Here is a 12,109-nt window from a genome sequence, read left to right as displayed (position 1 = left end):
ACCAAATAGCTATCGAGACTATCTGCATTGCCACTTTTTTTTTCTCATCACATATGCTGCTGCTACTGTTTATCTGTCACTTTATTCCTAGTTATACAGTATACACACCTACCTCAATTACCTGCACATCGACTCGGTACTTGTACCAGTGTTTATAGCCAAGTTATCGATACTAATTGTGTATTTATTATTGTGTTTTTACTTTTATTTGTATTTATTCATTTATTCTGTATTGTTAGGAAGGACCCTAAGTAAGCATTTCACTGTTAGTCTAACCTAGTTGTTTATGAGGCATGTGACAATTTGACTTGATTTGATAAGCTAATGGCCAACAAGCTGCGGCAACCATACATTTAAAATACTGCTATCATGCTTGTAAACTAATTAGAGTTAAAAAATCACAATAATAGATTGCTTTTCATAAATAACGTTTTGTTGCATTTAACTTCTGAAAATGCTGTTATAAAGGCCATTTCTTAGTAGGTGACGTCTGAGTTGACCATGTGTGGGGAAGTGAGTGCTCTGGATGATGGATGAGTTTCCAGCTAGTAATTACCAGTTGGAGGGCCGTTCAAGTGGATTTTTCGCAGTCGTATGTGGTAAATTCCGACTTCCCACTTTGTTATGAACGCACCATGACGCTACCTTCAAAATTTTGACTGTCATAAATGGGGCGTGTCTGTAGCACGGTTCATCGCCCAATTCATTGGAAGCTTTGGCTTGCTTATATAGAGCGGGTACTACAGGGGTTGCTCAACTAAAAATGTTGCGGTTATGCTGCAGGATTTAGAGGTAATTTGTGGTTTAGTACGGTACCCTGCGTCACTACTTCATTGACCAGACCAGCACAATGAGGAGTTGGAACCTAAAAGCATAGTCAGTGCTCTAAGGCACTACTGTGTCTCTAAAAATACACTTATTTGTTACTACTCGTCAATATTACTTACTAAAACTGTTGTTACATTAAGGTTTTTATTCTAAGAGAAACTTGGACTACAATTATGGTGTGGAAATGTTAGGATTATTTTTGCTCTTACTGTAGTACTGTTTTCTACAACCGACCGGTCACGTTGTACAGCTCCCGAGTGGCGCAGCGGGTCTAAGACACTGCATCGCATTGCTACAGATGCTGGTTCAATACCCGTGCTGGCCATGCCCGGGTGACCCATGAGGTGATGCTAGGCTTTTGATTTCTCTCCTTCCTAAAAAAGAAATAAATCAATCTAAATAACAAACTGGCTTTATTTACAAATTAGTAACCATGTCTCACCCCAAGTTCAAGAATGGCCTTTTTCTCGCTCACTTTACATTATTTGAAAGCTAAATCATCTCTAACATATTGTTATTTTTAAAACAAAGCTATTATTATTCATAATAATTCATTTAGAATGTATATAAAGCCCCTTAGATATTCTCAGATATATTATTAACCCTGTTTTTCACAAGCGTAGCAGGCTGTGAATTCTGCAAACAACGTTTCTAGCAGGACAATATATATTGGTCATGGCTCCCGAGTGGCGCACGATAGGGATTGCCTTGCAGTTCTCCAGCTTTATCCACTGACTAGAGAAACGTTCTTGCTGTTCTTAGTGCCTGTCTGCACATTCAAACTAAAACAATGTAACTAATAATGGCGTGAAAAATTACGCTTAGATATGAATTCGGAGGGCAGATATGATTATATATTGAAGCATTAGACCTGTGTCTAAAATTGGGGCGTCAGGGTAGCCTAGTGCTTAGAGCGTTGGACTAGTAACCGGAAGGTTGCAAGTTCAAACCGCTGAGCCGACAAGGTACAAGTCTGTCGTTCTGCCCCTGAACAGACAGTTAACCCACTGTTCCTAGGCTGTCATTGAAAATCAGAATTTGTTCTTAACTGACATGCCTAGTAAAATGTAAAAAATCAGGAGACCTGCATGTAGAGATTTAAAAAAACGTTTTTAGATATACTGTAGGCCTACCGTAGGTGGTGTTGGTCTTTTATTTATTTTTATTTAACCTTTGTTTTACAACATGGTCTACTTACTCTGCTGGCGTCTTGACCCAGTTTATGCCCTCATTTGCAATGCAAACCGGGCGACAGTGTGTTTTCGTTCATTGTCTGCTTTTGGAGAAGAAAAAAATACATTTAGCCTAACAGGCAAAATTAGGTACAATACTAGAAATATACATGTAACTAGGCCTAAACATAACAAAATATTGCTATAATCCTACCTTGAAAGAAACGACGTGGTCCCAGAAACACCTCTCTAGCATAGGGTCCAGCATATTTCTTGATTTCTTCCTCAAATAATTATCGAGCCATGATACCTGAAAAAGGAGGCAACAGTGAATTATTGTGGAACACATAGCAGTCCGTGATGTGTAGGCTACAATATTTTATTTACCTTTTGCTTTGTAAATAGCCAAACTGGGCCTGGTCCCTGGCGAGAAATTGCCCCCCACACATGGAGTTTGAGCGGATGCTTGGGACTCGGCTTGCTTGATCTTCCTTTTTTTCCTGTAACAATTTGGAGCAAATTGCTCAAGGGCCATGGTAGATTTGTCTGTGAAGATGACATCATTGAATGTCTCGCCAGCTTTGATCCATGCCTGGGCCTGCAGGACACAGAGTTTTTTGTCAGATGAATCATAGGGTCGAAACTACAGAACAGTATAAAACAAGCTCACATGGTTAATGCTCTGGAAAAAAGTGTGTATGTATGTACACTATCGTTCAAATGTTCTTGTTTTTGAAAGAAAAGCATGTTTGTCCATTTTAAAATAACATCAAATTGATCAGATATATAGTGATGACATTGTTAATGTTATAAATTACAATTGTAGCTGGAAACTGCTGATTTTTAATGGAATATCTACATAGATGTACAGAGGCCCATTATCAGCAACCATCACTCCTGTGTTCCCAATGGCACGCTGTGTTAGCTAATGTGTTGGCTAAGTTGATAATTTTTAAAAGGCTAATTGATCATTAGAAAACCCTTTTTCAATTATGTTAGCACAGCTGAAAACTGTGGGCTGATTAATGAAGCAATAAAACTGGCCTTCTTTAGACTAGTTGAGTATTTGGAGTATCAGCATTTGTGGGTTCGGTTACAGGCTCAAAATGGCCAGAAACAAAGACCTTCTGAAACTCGTCAGCCTTAATTTCTCAGAACAAGAATAGACTAAGTTTCTTTAACTGTCTTCTGACTGTGATTAGAGCGATGTTGATGTTGTGCTGTGATGCCAGCAGATTACAGAAGGCCTTTGCCGATCGCTCATCTTCATTCATCAATGAGTCGATGGCTTGAATAGTCTCGATGGAAATGGAATACAATGTAAAAATGTGCAGTATACAGTAAAGACCAGCAGTCACTTTTTATTTAAGCATTATTTTTAGCATTATTAGACCCACTTTACAGTATAGTCTCCCACTGTACCTGTTCATTTTCTTGGGCTTTCACGTTCAGTGTAGCACAGGCATCTGATGATAGTGTTTGCGAATTGCACTGACCGTGACCAAAATCCCCAAGTCTACCAGTATTTTTTTTAAATGTCTCCAGTAGAGTTTCCATTCATCCTGAAAGCCCAAAAATGCTCACTTAAATGAATAGAGATCCTAGTCATGGTGCTACAGTATGTTACAGCATAATCAAAGTGAGAACAATCGCGATTAGGCACTTCACCATGTTTACTACAGTATGTACTGTAGGCTATATTTACTTCAGACAGCACAGTAGCTTAATTAAAAAATGCAGGTGGTTTCTATCTTCAAAATGCTTTATTATCCAAATGTTTAAAATGTGTGTGGGTGACGACCTGTAACCGCAAAATGTCGGATAAACCATATACTGTACTGTATTTCTTCATCGGCATCTTTATGCTTTCGTTAATAAAATGTTGATAAAAATACTCTTTCAAAATGCAGATGTTTATTTCCTTATGGCTCCATAACGAATTACTATGAGAATAAATATCCACTGAATGACAGAAATATTGGAACAAAGTAGGCTAATGAAGGTAAGCAAATGGTTGCTTACTGGAAAATACTCTTTCAAACACACACGGTTATGTTGTACAGCGCCATTCTGGCTATTATCAGGGCTATTAGCAGGACAATAGACTTGCCTAGAAAGAGGGTAGGGGGAGCGTTCTATCGCCAAATGTATTTCTCATTAGGTTAGGTTGGCTGTATCACAACCGGCCGTGATTGGTTGCAATTTCAGTTTAATCTACAAGAAAATACAAAACAAATAATACAACAAATATTGTGGTTAAATTCAAATATCTTAATTGATAAAACATGTTTATCAATTGGAACCTTTTAATATGTAGAAGGGGGGGGGAAAAATAATCATTTATTATGTATCACATCCGACCGTGATTGGGAGTCCCATAGGGTGGCACACAATCGGCTCAGCGTTTCTCTCCTTCTAAAAACAGAAATAAATGTTTTGGCCTTTTGTGGTCAAACTAGTACCAACTAGCATTAATGGTAAAAATGGCTGACAATTTAAATAACGTGCCATAGAATTCTGTTTAATAGAAACACAAGGTGTGCTGCAGTATGACACAACTTTTAAAGGAGGAACCAGGAAGCACTGTACCTGTTTGCTGAAATGGGTGCAAGAGAGAAGTTCGTAACATGGCTCAAGCACTTTCACAAGGTGCTGAACCCCCCCCCCCCCCCCCCCCCCCCATTCTCAACCACCGTGAAAGGGTGCATATCCGCGGCTATAAATCAAAGACTGTAAAAAATATAAACCTAGCTTACCTATCGCTCTTGTAATTTATTTGGCCCAGTCAGAATCAGTTGCCAAGGAATGTTTGAATGCAGAGGAGAGACGATGTTGTATTGTTTCTTTGAGTTTCCGTCTTGCTCTGGTTTACTGGGGTGATGTCGGTGTAAATCTGTCGACATATTTGAGGTGTTGGCAGCTGCAGAGGCTATTCTCATAGAGCGTTGCGACATACTGTTAATGTTTTATCCACAACTCTCTGTCCTTCACCGTTATAATCTATTGGGAAGCCAAAATGTTCCCAAACTGGAGATTTAAACAATGATCCTTTACCGACCCCACCACTCGCCATCCTACAGAACTAGTTCCCGATTGCATCTCAAAAGGACAGTGTGAAATGTGGCAATTAAGATTTGAATTTTGGTTACAATGTGGGCATAGTCTAGTTGTTTTAATGGAATAGCCTGAAATTAGTTTTCTTTTTCAGCTCAGATTTACTCAAGAGGCATAGGCCTCCAATGCAGCGTAGGCATAGCCTATAGGCCTAGTGTTTTGTATTTTTTAATCTTTTTTTGTATGTAATCAGGTTCACAGTCCGGACTGAACCAAGGTCCATGTACTGAATGGTTTGGTACGAATACGTGTACTCTTACACCCCTCGAAACCACATGTTTGGCTCTGGTCCATGAATTCTATTCTAGCCATTACAATGAGCCCGTCCCCCTATATCTCTTCCCACAAGCCTCCACTGGTATCGAGTCTAGAACGATGACTGAATTTTCCTCTTTAGACAGTGGGGTCTGTTGACAATAAGGAAGCACATGAAAACCTCCATCAGCATGCCACCATGGGATGTCCTCAATCGGTCCTTTTATATATCCCTCCCCCCAAGACAGGTGCTACTTAACTTGCAGACAGAGCTGGACAGACAGAGCCGGCTGACTGATTCTTCTGAGGGTAGATGGAGAGAGCTGGACGTACAGTAGATTCATCAGGAGCAGCTGTTGCTGTGTGTGTGATGCTGGAAACACTCCAGTTACTGTGTGCACAGAACCCCCAAGCGCTAGTGCTATTTCAAGGGAAACAACTTTTCAACGAAGACGAAGCTATCAACACTGACCACTGCCAGATCACCATAGGAATAAACCAATAGGCCAGCTAGGCTTATAGCAAACACCTATCTAGATCCAGGGTCCTTCTTATTCAAGTCGGTGCCAAGACAATTTTGAGAGGGCTTTGACTAATCAGGGGACTGGTGAGTTTGTTTATGATGCGCCTGTTTACTTACTTGCAAATGTGTAATGATATTTGATGCCTGATCCGGGATTAATAATGTTACCACTATTTGCCATTACAAAAAAAGTTAGCTTCTGAGGGATCGTTGGTCTGAGTGTGTATCTAGATCATAGAGAATGATTGAGGCCTCTAGTGGCCAAAAGGCTTTATTAGCATGGACAACGCTTTATCTATTAATGCACCAATCGACTGCACTGCAGGCATTTATTTAAAAAGTACAAATATCCACGTATTTAAAAAAGTATAATAATCCTATGCTATTGAAAATCATACTGTGGGTATTTCAAAATACCCCGGGATATGATAAATACGGTATAACGCCCAACCCTAGAATGTCCTTTAAAAAAGCCACTGCTGCAAAAAAACTAGTGGAAACACTGGGCTACAGGCTTACAACAGGAACAGAAATGATAGGAAGCAGTAGAATCTGCTGCAGAAAGGAATTTTGCTGATGGTTTCAAAACTCAGTCCAAGTGAGCTCGACGTGTTTTAAAACACCATAGTTATATATCACTCAAAGGTATACATTTCATTATTATTAGATTTGTTTTAATGTGTATCAGGCAATTGGTTAGAATACCTTTTTATATCTGTTATATAGACTAGGCTATATTTATAGTCTTAGATTTATGTTCAGGTGTTTGCCCAGTTACAGAAGTTTTGGTAATTTCAGCCAGGTTTGGATGATGCTGTTGTTCACCACATCGTCAACTATTTCCGCAAGCAAATATGTACTCTGTTTTCCTTTTTGAAATATTGGAACTGACCAAGGGAATGTAGTTGGCTGTGTTGCAGAAAGAGCTGAGAAAGAATGCTGTTTACATTTCAAACTATCTACTGAGCATTCGCCTAATTGTCTGGTGGCCACGGTAAAAAAGCTCATCCTCCACAATCCAAAGGGGCTCTCACACCTCTTTTTATAGGTCTGACCACAGTACTCCATGGAGAAATGTTATTTTCAGTGTGCTATTGGGACAGAGGAAACCCCAGTCTTTGAACTGGTGTCTAGTTTGAGCTCATTGTGGCTTTTGCTCTGCGTTTCCTCTTTCTTCCAGAATGTCATGTGACTCCCTGTGAGCACATATACCCAATGACAAACAATCATGCCTGCACACTAATACTCTCACACACACACAGGCACACACACACAGCTGTGTTTTTGTGGAATTTCAGGACTTTTTCAGGGGTAAACATTTACCTAACCTTAACACAAAGACCCTAAATCGAACACTTAAGCTTAAAATAGCATTTGACCAAATTCAGGTTCTTGTTTTCCTACCTTATCAGGACATTGGGGTCCTGATAAGGTAGGAAAACAAGTACACACACACACACACACACACGTTATGTTCTTCTATCATCATGGGGACCTACAATTTTATTTCCATTCAAAACCCTATTTTCCGTGACTACGAACCCTTACCCTAACCCTAATTGTAACCCTCCGCGCGCGCACACACACACACACACACACACACACACACACACACACACACACACACACACACACAGGCTCACATAGGCTCACATAGGCCTTGTCACCCATGGCTACAGGCATTTCTTCAGCACTAAGTCTCATGTAAGCTGATGTAGGAATGCTTGTTGTTTGACCCACTGGCTAAGTGTTTAGATTGAATTACTGCACACTTTGTTCAAAACATGTATAATCCAGTACCTTAGTTGACTTTATGTGGAATTGTTTGAAGTTTTAAGCGGATTGATAGTTCCGTTTTTCCTAACAGAGGTATGAAGCTTACTATACCTCTGGACTACAATAAAGCCTGGTTGCAATCATTTCAGTATCTCAAAGTTTACATACACCTTAGCCAAATACATTTAAACTAAGTTTTTCACAATTCCTGACATTTAACCTAAGTAAAAAGTCCCTGTCTTAGGTCAGTTAGGATCACCACTTTATTTTAAGAATGTGAAATGTTAGAATAATAGCAGAGAGAATGATTTATTTCCGCTTTTATTTCTTTCATCACATTCCCAGTCGGTCAGAAGTTAACATACACTCAATTAGTATTTGGTAGCATTGCCTTTAAATTGTTTAACCTGGGTCAAATGTTTCCTTAGCCTTCCACAAGCTTCCCACAATAAATTGGGTGAATTTTGGCCCATTCCTCCTGACAGAAGAAATGTTCTATGGGATTGAGGTCAGGGCTTTGTTATGTTCTGAGTTCTTAGCTGATTTATTTAGATTTTCCCATAATATCAAGCAGAGGCACTGAGTTTGAAGGTTGGCCTTGAAATACATCCACAGGTACACCTCCAATTGACTCAAATTATGTCAATTAACCTATCAGATGCGAGCTACCTATCAGCTTCTAAAGCTATGACATTGTTTTCTGGAATTTTCCAACCTGTTTAAAGGCACAGTCACCTTAGTGTATGTAAACTTCTGACCCACTGGAATTGTGATACAGTGAAATAATCTGTCTGTAAACAATTGTTGGAGAAATTACTTGTCATGCACAAAGTAGATGTCCTAAATGACTTGCCAAAACTATAGTTTGTTAACAAGACATTTGTGGAGTGGTTGGAAAACGAGTTTTAATGACTCCAACCTAAGTGTTTGTAAACTTCCGACTTCAACTGTATATGTGTATATTTCTGGGCGGCAGTGTAGCCTAGTGGTTAGAGTGTTGGACTAGTAACCGGAAGGTTGCAAGTTCAAACCCCCGAGCTGACAAGGTACACATCTGTCGTTCTGTCAACAGGCAGTTGTTCCTAGGCCGTCATTGAAAATAAGACTTTGTTCTTATTAACTGACTTGCCTAGTTAAAGTTTTTTTTTTTTTTTAAACGGGATGGGAGGGAACAAAAATCCCTCCCATCCCGTAGAAAAGATAATGGACCTATATTTATAAAAAAAACACTTTAAGATCTAAAATATAAAAAATGATACATTCAGGAGTATTTTTGTCATTTGATTTTGTTATGTTTGAGTCACTCAGATAGCATAAGCCATGACCGAATGTGAGGAATTGCAGTACAGTTTCTATAAAACTGCAAATTTTTCTCTCAGCCTCATGGCAAAATGTGTAGAATTGCAGGAAATTAGCTTTAAAACGGCTACATTTTTAGGTCAGCCAACCATTATTAGCCATGCCCCCGCCACAACCACCACCTAAGCCCTATGTTTGATCCAGAAAAAACCCTGTACTATGCTAGCGTTTGGTTCAGCGGGGGTTAATATAAACCCCGCTGTGTGCCTATCCGACCTGTGCAACATGTTGCAGTTGTTGCGATCACCACCGTGCCGTGCAAATGAACGTGACGTGACTGTCAGCTTCTCTCATCAAAGCAAATGAATTTATCAGGATCATTATAATGGATATATACAAAGAACATGGTTTGCATGACGTGCTTAAAGTACTTGCATTTGGCACTCTGAAATTCAAGTACTGGAATACCTTAAAAATCTGACATTTTCTGAAGTTGGTACTTGAAAAGTACTTAAAGTACTTGAATTAAAATGAGAGGACAACAGACAATGATCAAATATGTTAATATGAAGAATATTAGAAACATTTATTGGTCTTGTGAATTCATTTCCTGGCAGACTACTGAGTTTTATTTCCTCATGTGTTTTGCACGCTGGTTGCTAGGCAAGCTCGCTCAGTCCAACCACACTGCGACTCTGCCAAGCAGGTACAGAACTGACTGATTAGGCGCCACCAAACGTCACATCGATAGCTAAAATGCCGGGCAAATACAGATTACTTTTTGCTTGGCAGGATATTTGTTTATGAATGTTTTTGCCAGACCCATCCAGGGATGTAGTGGAGGGTAAACCCGTTAATGTCATTTACTCATCTTTTTATTTGTGAAATAGTTTACTCTCCTTTTTTTGTTTAATATCGTTTACACACTTATTGCATTCCCAGCGTTGTTCAACAGTCAGAAGGCTTCTTGATCTGAGTTCTAATCGCACATACCTCTGCGAACGAGTGGAATCATGAACTATTCATGTATGCTCATTATGTTCACCGGCTCCCTTGTATTTTGCCTTGTTTGCAGCGCATTCATCCACCACTCTGTCCAACGAGACTCCACCCACGACAGGCTGAGAGTTGAAATTAACTCCATCAGCCCAGACCTACACTGGCAAGTGGGAGACACTGCTGACAGTGGGATTTTTTTTTAGCATCCCTTGACTCCTGCTGTGTCAACAGACATTCCCCAAATGGGGGAAAAAAAACTGCCACTCAAAAAATGAATGTACAACTGGTAAATAGTCGCTGATATTTCAGTCAGATGTCTAGGTAGCTCAAGTGCTCTGGCTGTTAGCCAGGTAGCTAGCTATAACTAGTTGGCTAGAAGGATGAAGTTGGACGCTAATGTTGAACAGAGCCTGACCTCAGCAGGAGCAGTTGACTGAAATTAAGCTAGCTATAATCAAAATATGGGCTACTATTTATTTTATTTTTACAGTGAGTAGTGACACAGTGGTGAGTCAGGATGCAATGAACGAGGCAAAGGAGATACACCGAGAGAGCGAGAGAATTAAACCAAGCAGGGAGAGTGGTTAATAGTACAGTGGGTTCTAAACATAGTGGGTCCTTTTGTGTTGGGACAGCCTGTGGGACCTAAAATTTTGTGAAATATAAAGACATTTTAAATTTTAATATTATTATCATGTACACTGAACAAATATAAATGTTACAACTTTTTTTTAAATTACTGAATTACAGTACATATAAGGAAATCAGTCAACATCATCAGTACTGACTTACCTCTCCATGTATGTAGTGAAACATATATTATTGAGTAGAACTTGTAAGATAGTGATGAATAAATAGTTAGTTTGTTTTTTCCCCTCATGAGGTTGTGACGATATATGGTGGCGACTAGAAACACTTAATCTGAACTATTACAAATTGATGGTCCTTGAAAATAAATATGTGCTTGAAAAAGTACTGAAGTCCTTGAATTTGACTTACCACTGTTGGTACAAACCCTGAAAGAAATTTGACCAACCACCTTGATTCGGTCTTAGGTAGCAAAATTTGAAATTTGTGTTTTTTACATTGGATAAAAGCATTTTGAGGAACAATGGGAAAGTAATTCTGCTTTGAAAGTTGATAAGCTGGCCTTTGAATGTTTTGGTATCTACTGGAGAGCTCTCCTTTGTCTACACCCATTCAGCGTTGTCCACACCCTCTGAAGCCAGCCCCACCCATCTCTTTAAGGATTCACATGTGAAGTCACGTACTAAACAGTGAGAACTGTGGTAAAGATTAAGACTAAAAGTGGTACAAGTAGTAGCCTACAATTAAGGAAAAATTCCAGGTGAACAAAGTGTTCCGATATCTAGTATTTAAAAATATTTTCTAAGTGTATGGATCTCTACAGAAGCTGTAAACGGTACAGCCAAGCCAAACGGTTACTTGCACAGTAGCAATATCAGATAGTGTCAATATAAATAAAATGATATACATTATGTACAATAACGATATCGGTAATAGATGAGGTAGTTGTATGCATACAATCAAGGGTAAAGTGGCTGAGCAGCAGGATAAAAAGGAGAGAGTCATTTGAATAAAGGCACTGCAGATAGTCCTGATTACTGGTCCATCCAAACCAAGCATGAAGAAGGGAATCTATATTTGAAGAGCCTGTTTCTGTCCTGCCCTTGATTTTGGTGCAGGGCATATGATGTCCATAGCCTCTTCGTCACAAAGCTCCCTGATCTTCTCAAAAAGATACGTTTGTCTAGCTGTGTCCAGGTGGTGCAGGCAGACCATCTATGGGAGGAAGGATGTCTCAGCAGCTGAAACCTGGTCCCGACTGAGTCCGAACGCTCCTTGGCAGCAACAACACCAGGCTCCAGAGCATCGAGGCTGGAAAACAGGAAAAAAAAATGTGAGCTCAGTAAAAGTTGTGCCAGTCATGTTGGAGGTAAATTAAATGATCAAAACACGTTGTTTATGCTTTACATACAAAGTGTTGTCATCGATTCCTTGTAGAGACCGCTGATTTTGTCACATGGGATGGCAGCAGCTTTCCACCAAGTGTTTGTGTCCTGGGTGGCGTCCTGGTAATACTATTGCATTATCCTCTGCGTATTTGTTGAACTTCACAACT

At 39.6% G+C, this 12,109-nt stretch overlaps 1 protein-coding gene across 15 annotated transcripts in view; it reads left to right on the top strand.

Moving 5' to 3' along the window:
- Positions 1 to 12,109, top strand: part of LOC110489906 (anion exchange protein 2) — a 78,771-nt gene that overhangs the window by 18,273 nt on the left and 48,389 nt on the right. For 9 of the 15 annotated variants that reach the window (XM_036944178.1, XM_036944191.1, XM_036944189.1 and 6 more), the window contains exon 2: positions 11,742 to 11,887. The exons of 4 other annotated variants lie outside the window; for them this stretch is intronic. The gene's annotated coding sequence lies outside the window, so the exon portion shown is untranslated. Of the gene's footprint in view, positions 1 to 5,954; positions 5,977 to 11,741; positions 11,924 to 12,109 lie in introns of those variants that run through there. 2 more of the 15 variants (XM_036944180.1, XM_036944182.1) reach the window with 2 other exon arrangements.

Source organism: Oncorhynchus mykiss, chromosome 15 (assembly GCF_013265735.2).
Source record: "Oncorhynchus mykiss isolate Arlee chromosome 15, USDA_OmykA_1.1, whole genome shotgun sequence".
NCBI lineage: Eukaryota > Metazoa > Chordata > Actinopteri > Salmoniformes > Salmonidae > Oncorhynchus > Oncorhynchus mykiss.
Note: the sequence above shows the minus strand (reverse complement) of the source record. Positions and strands in the feature narration are given on the sequence as shown.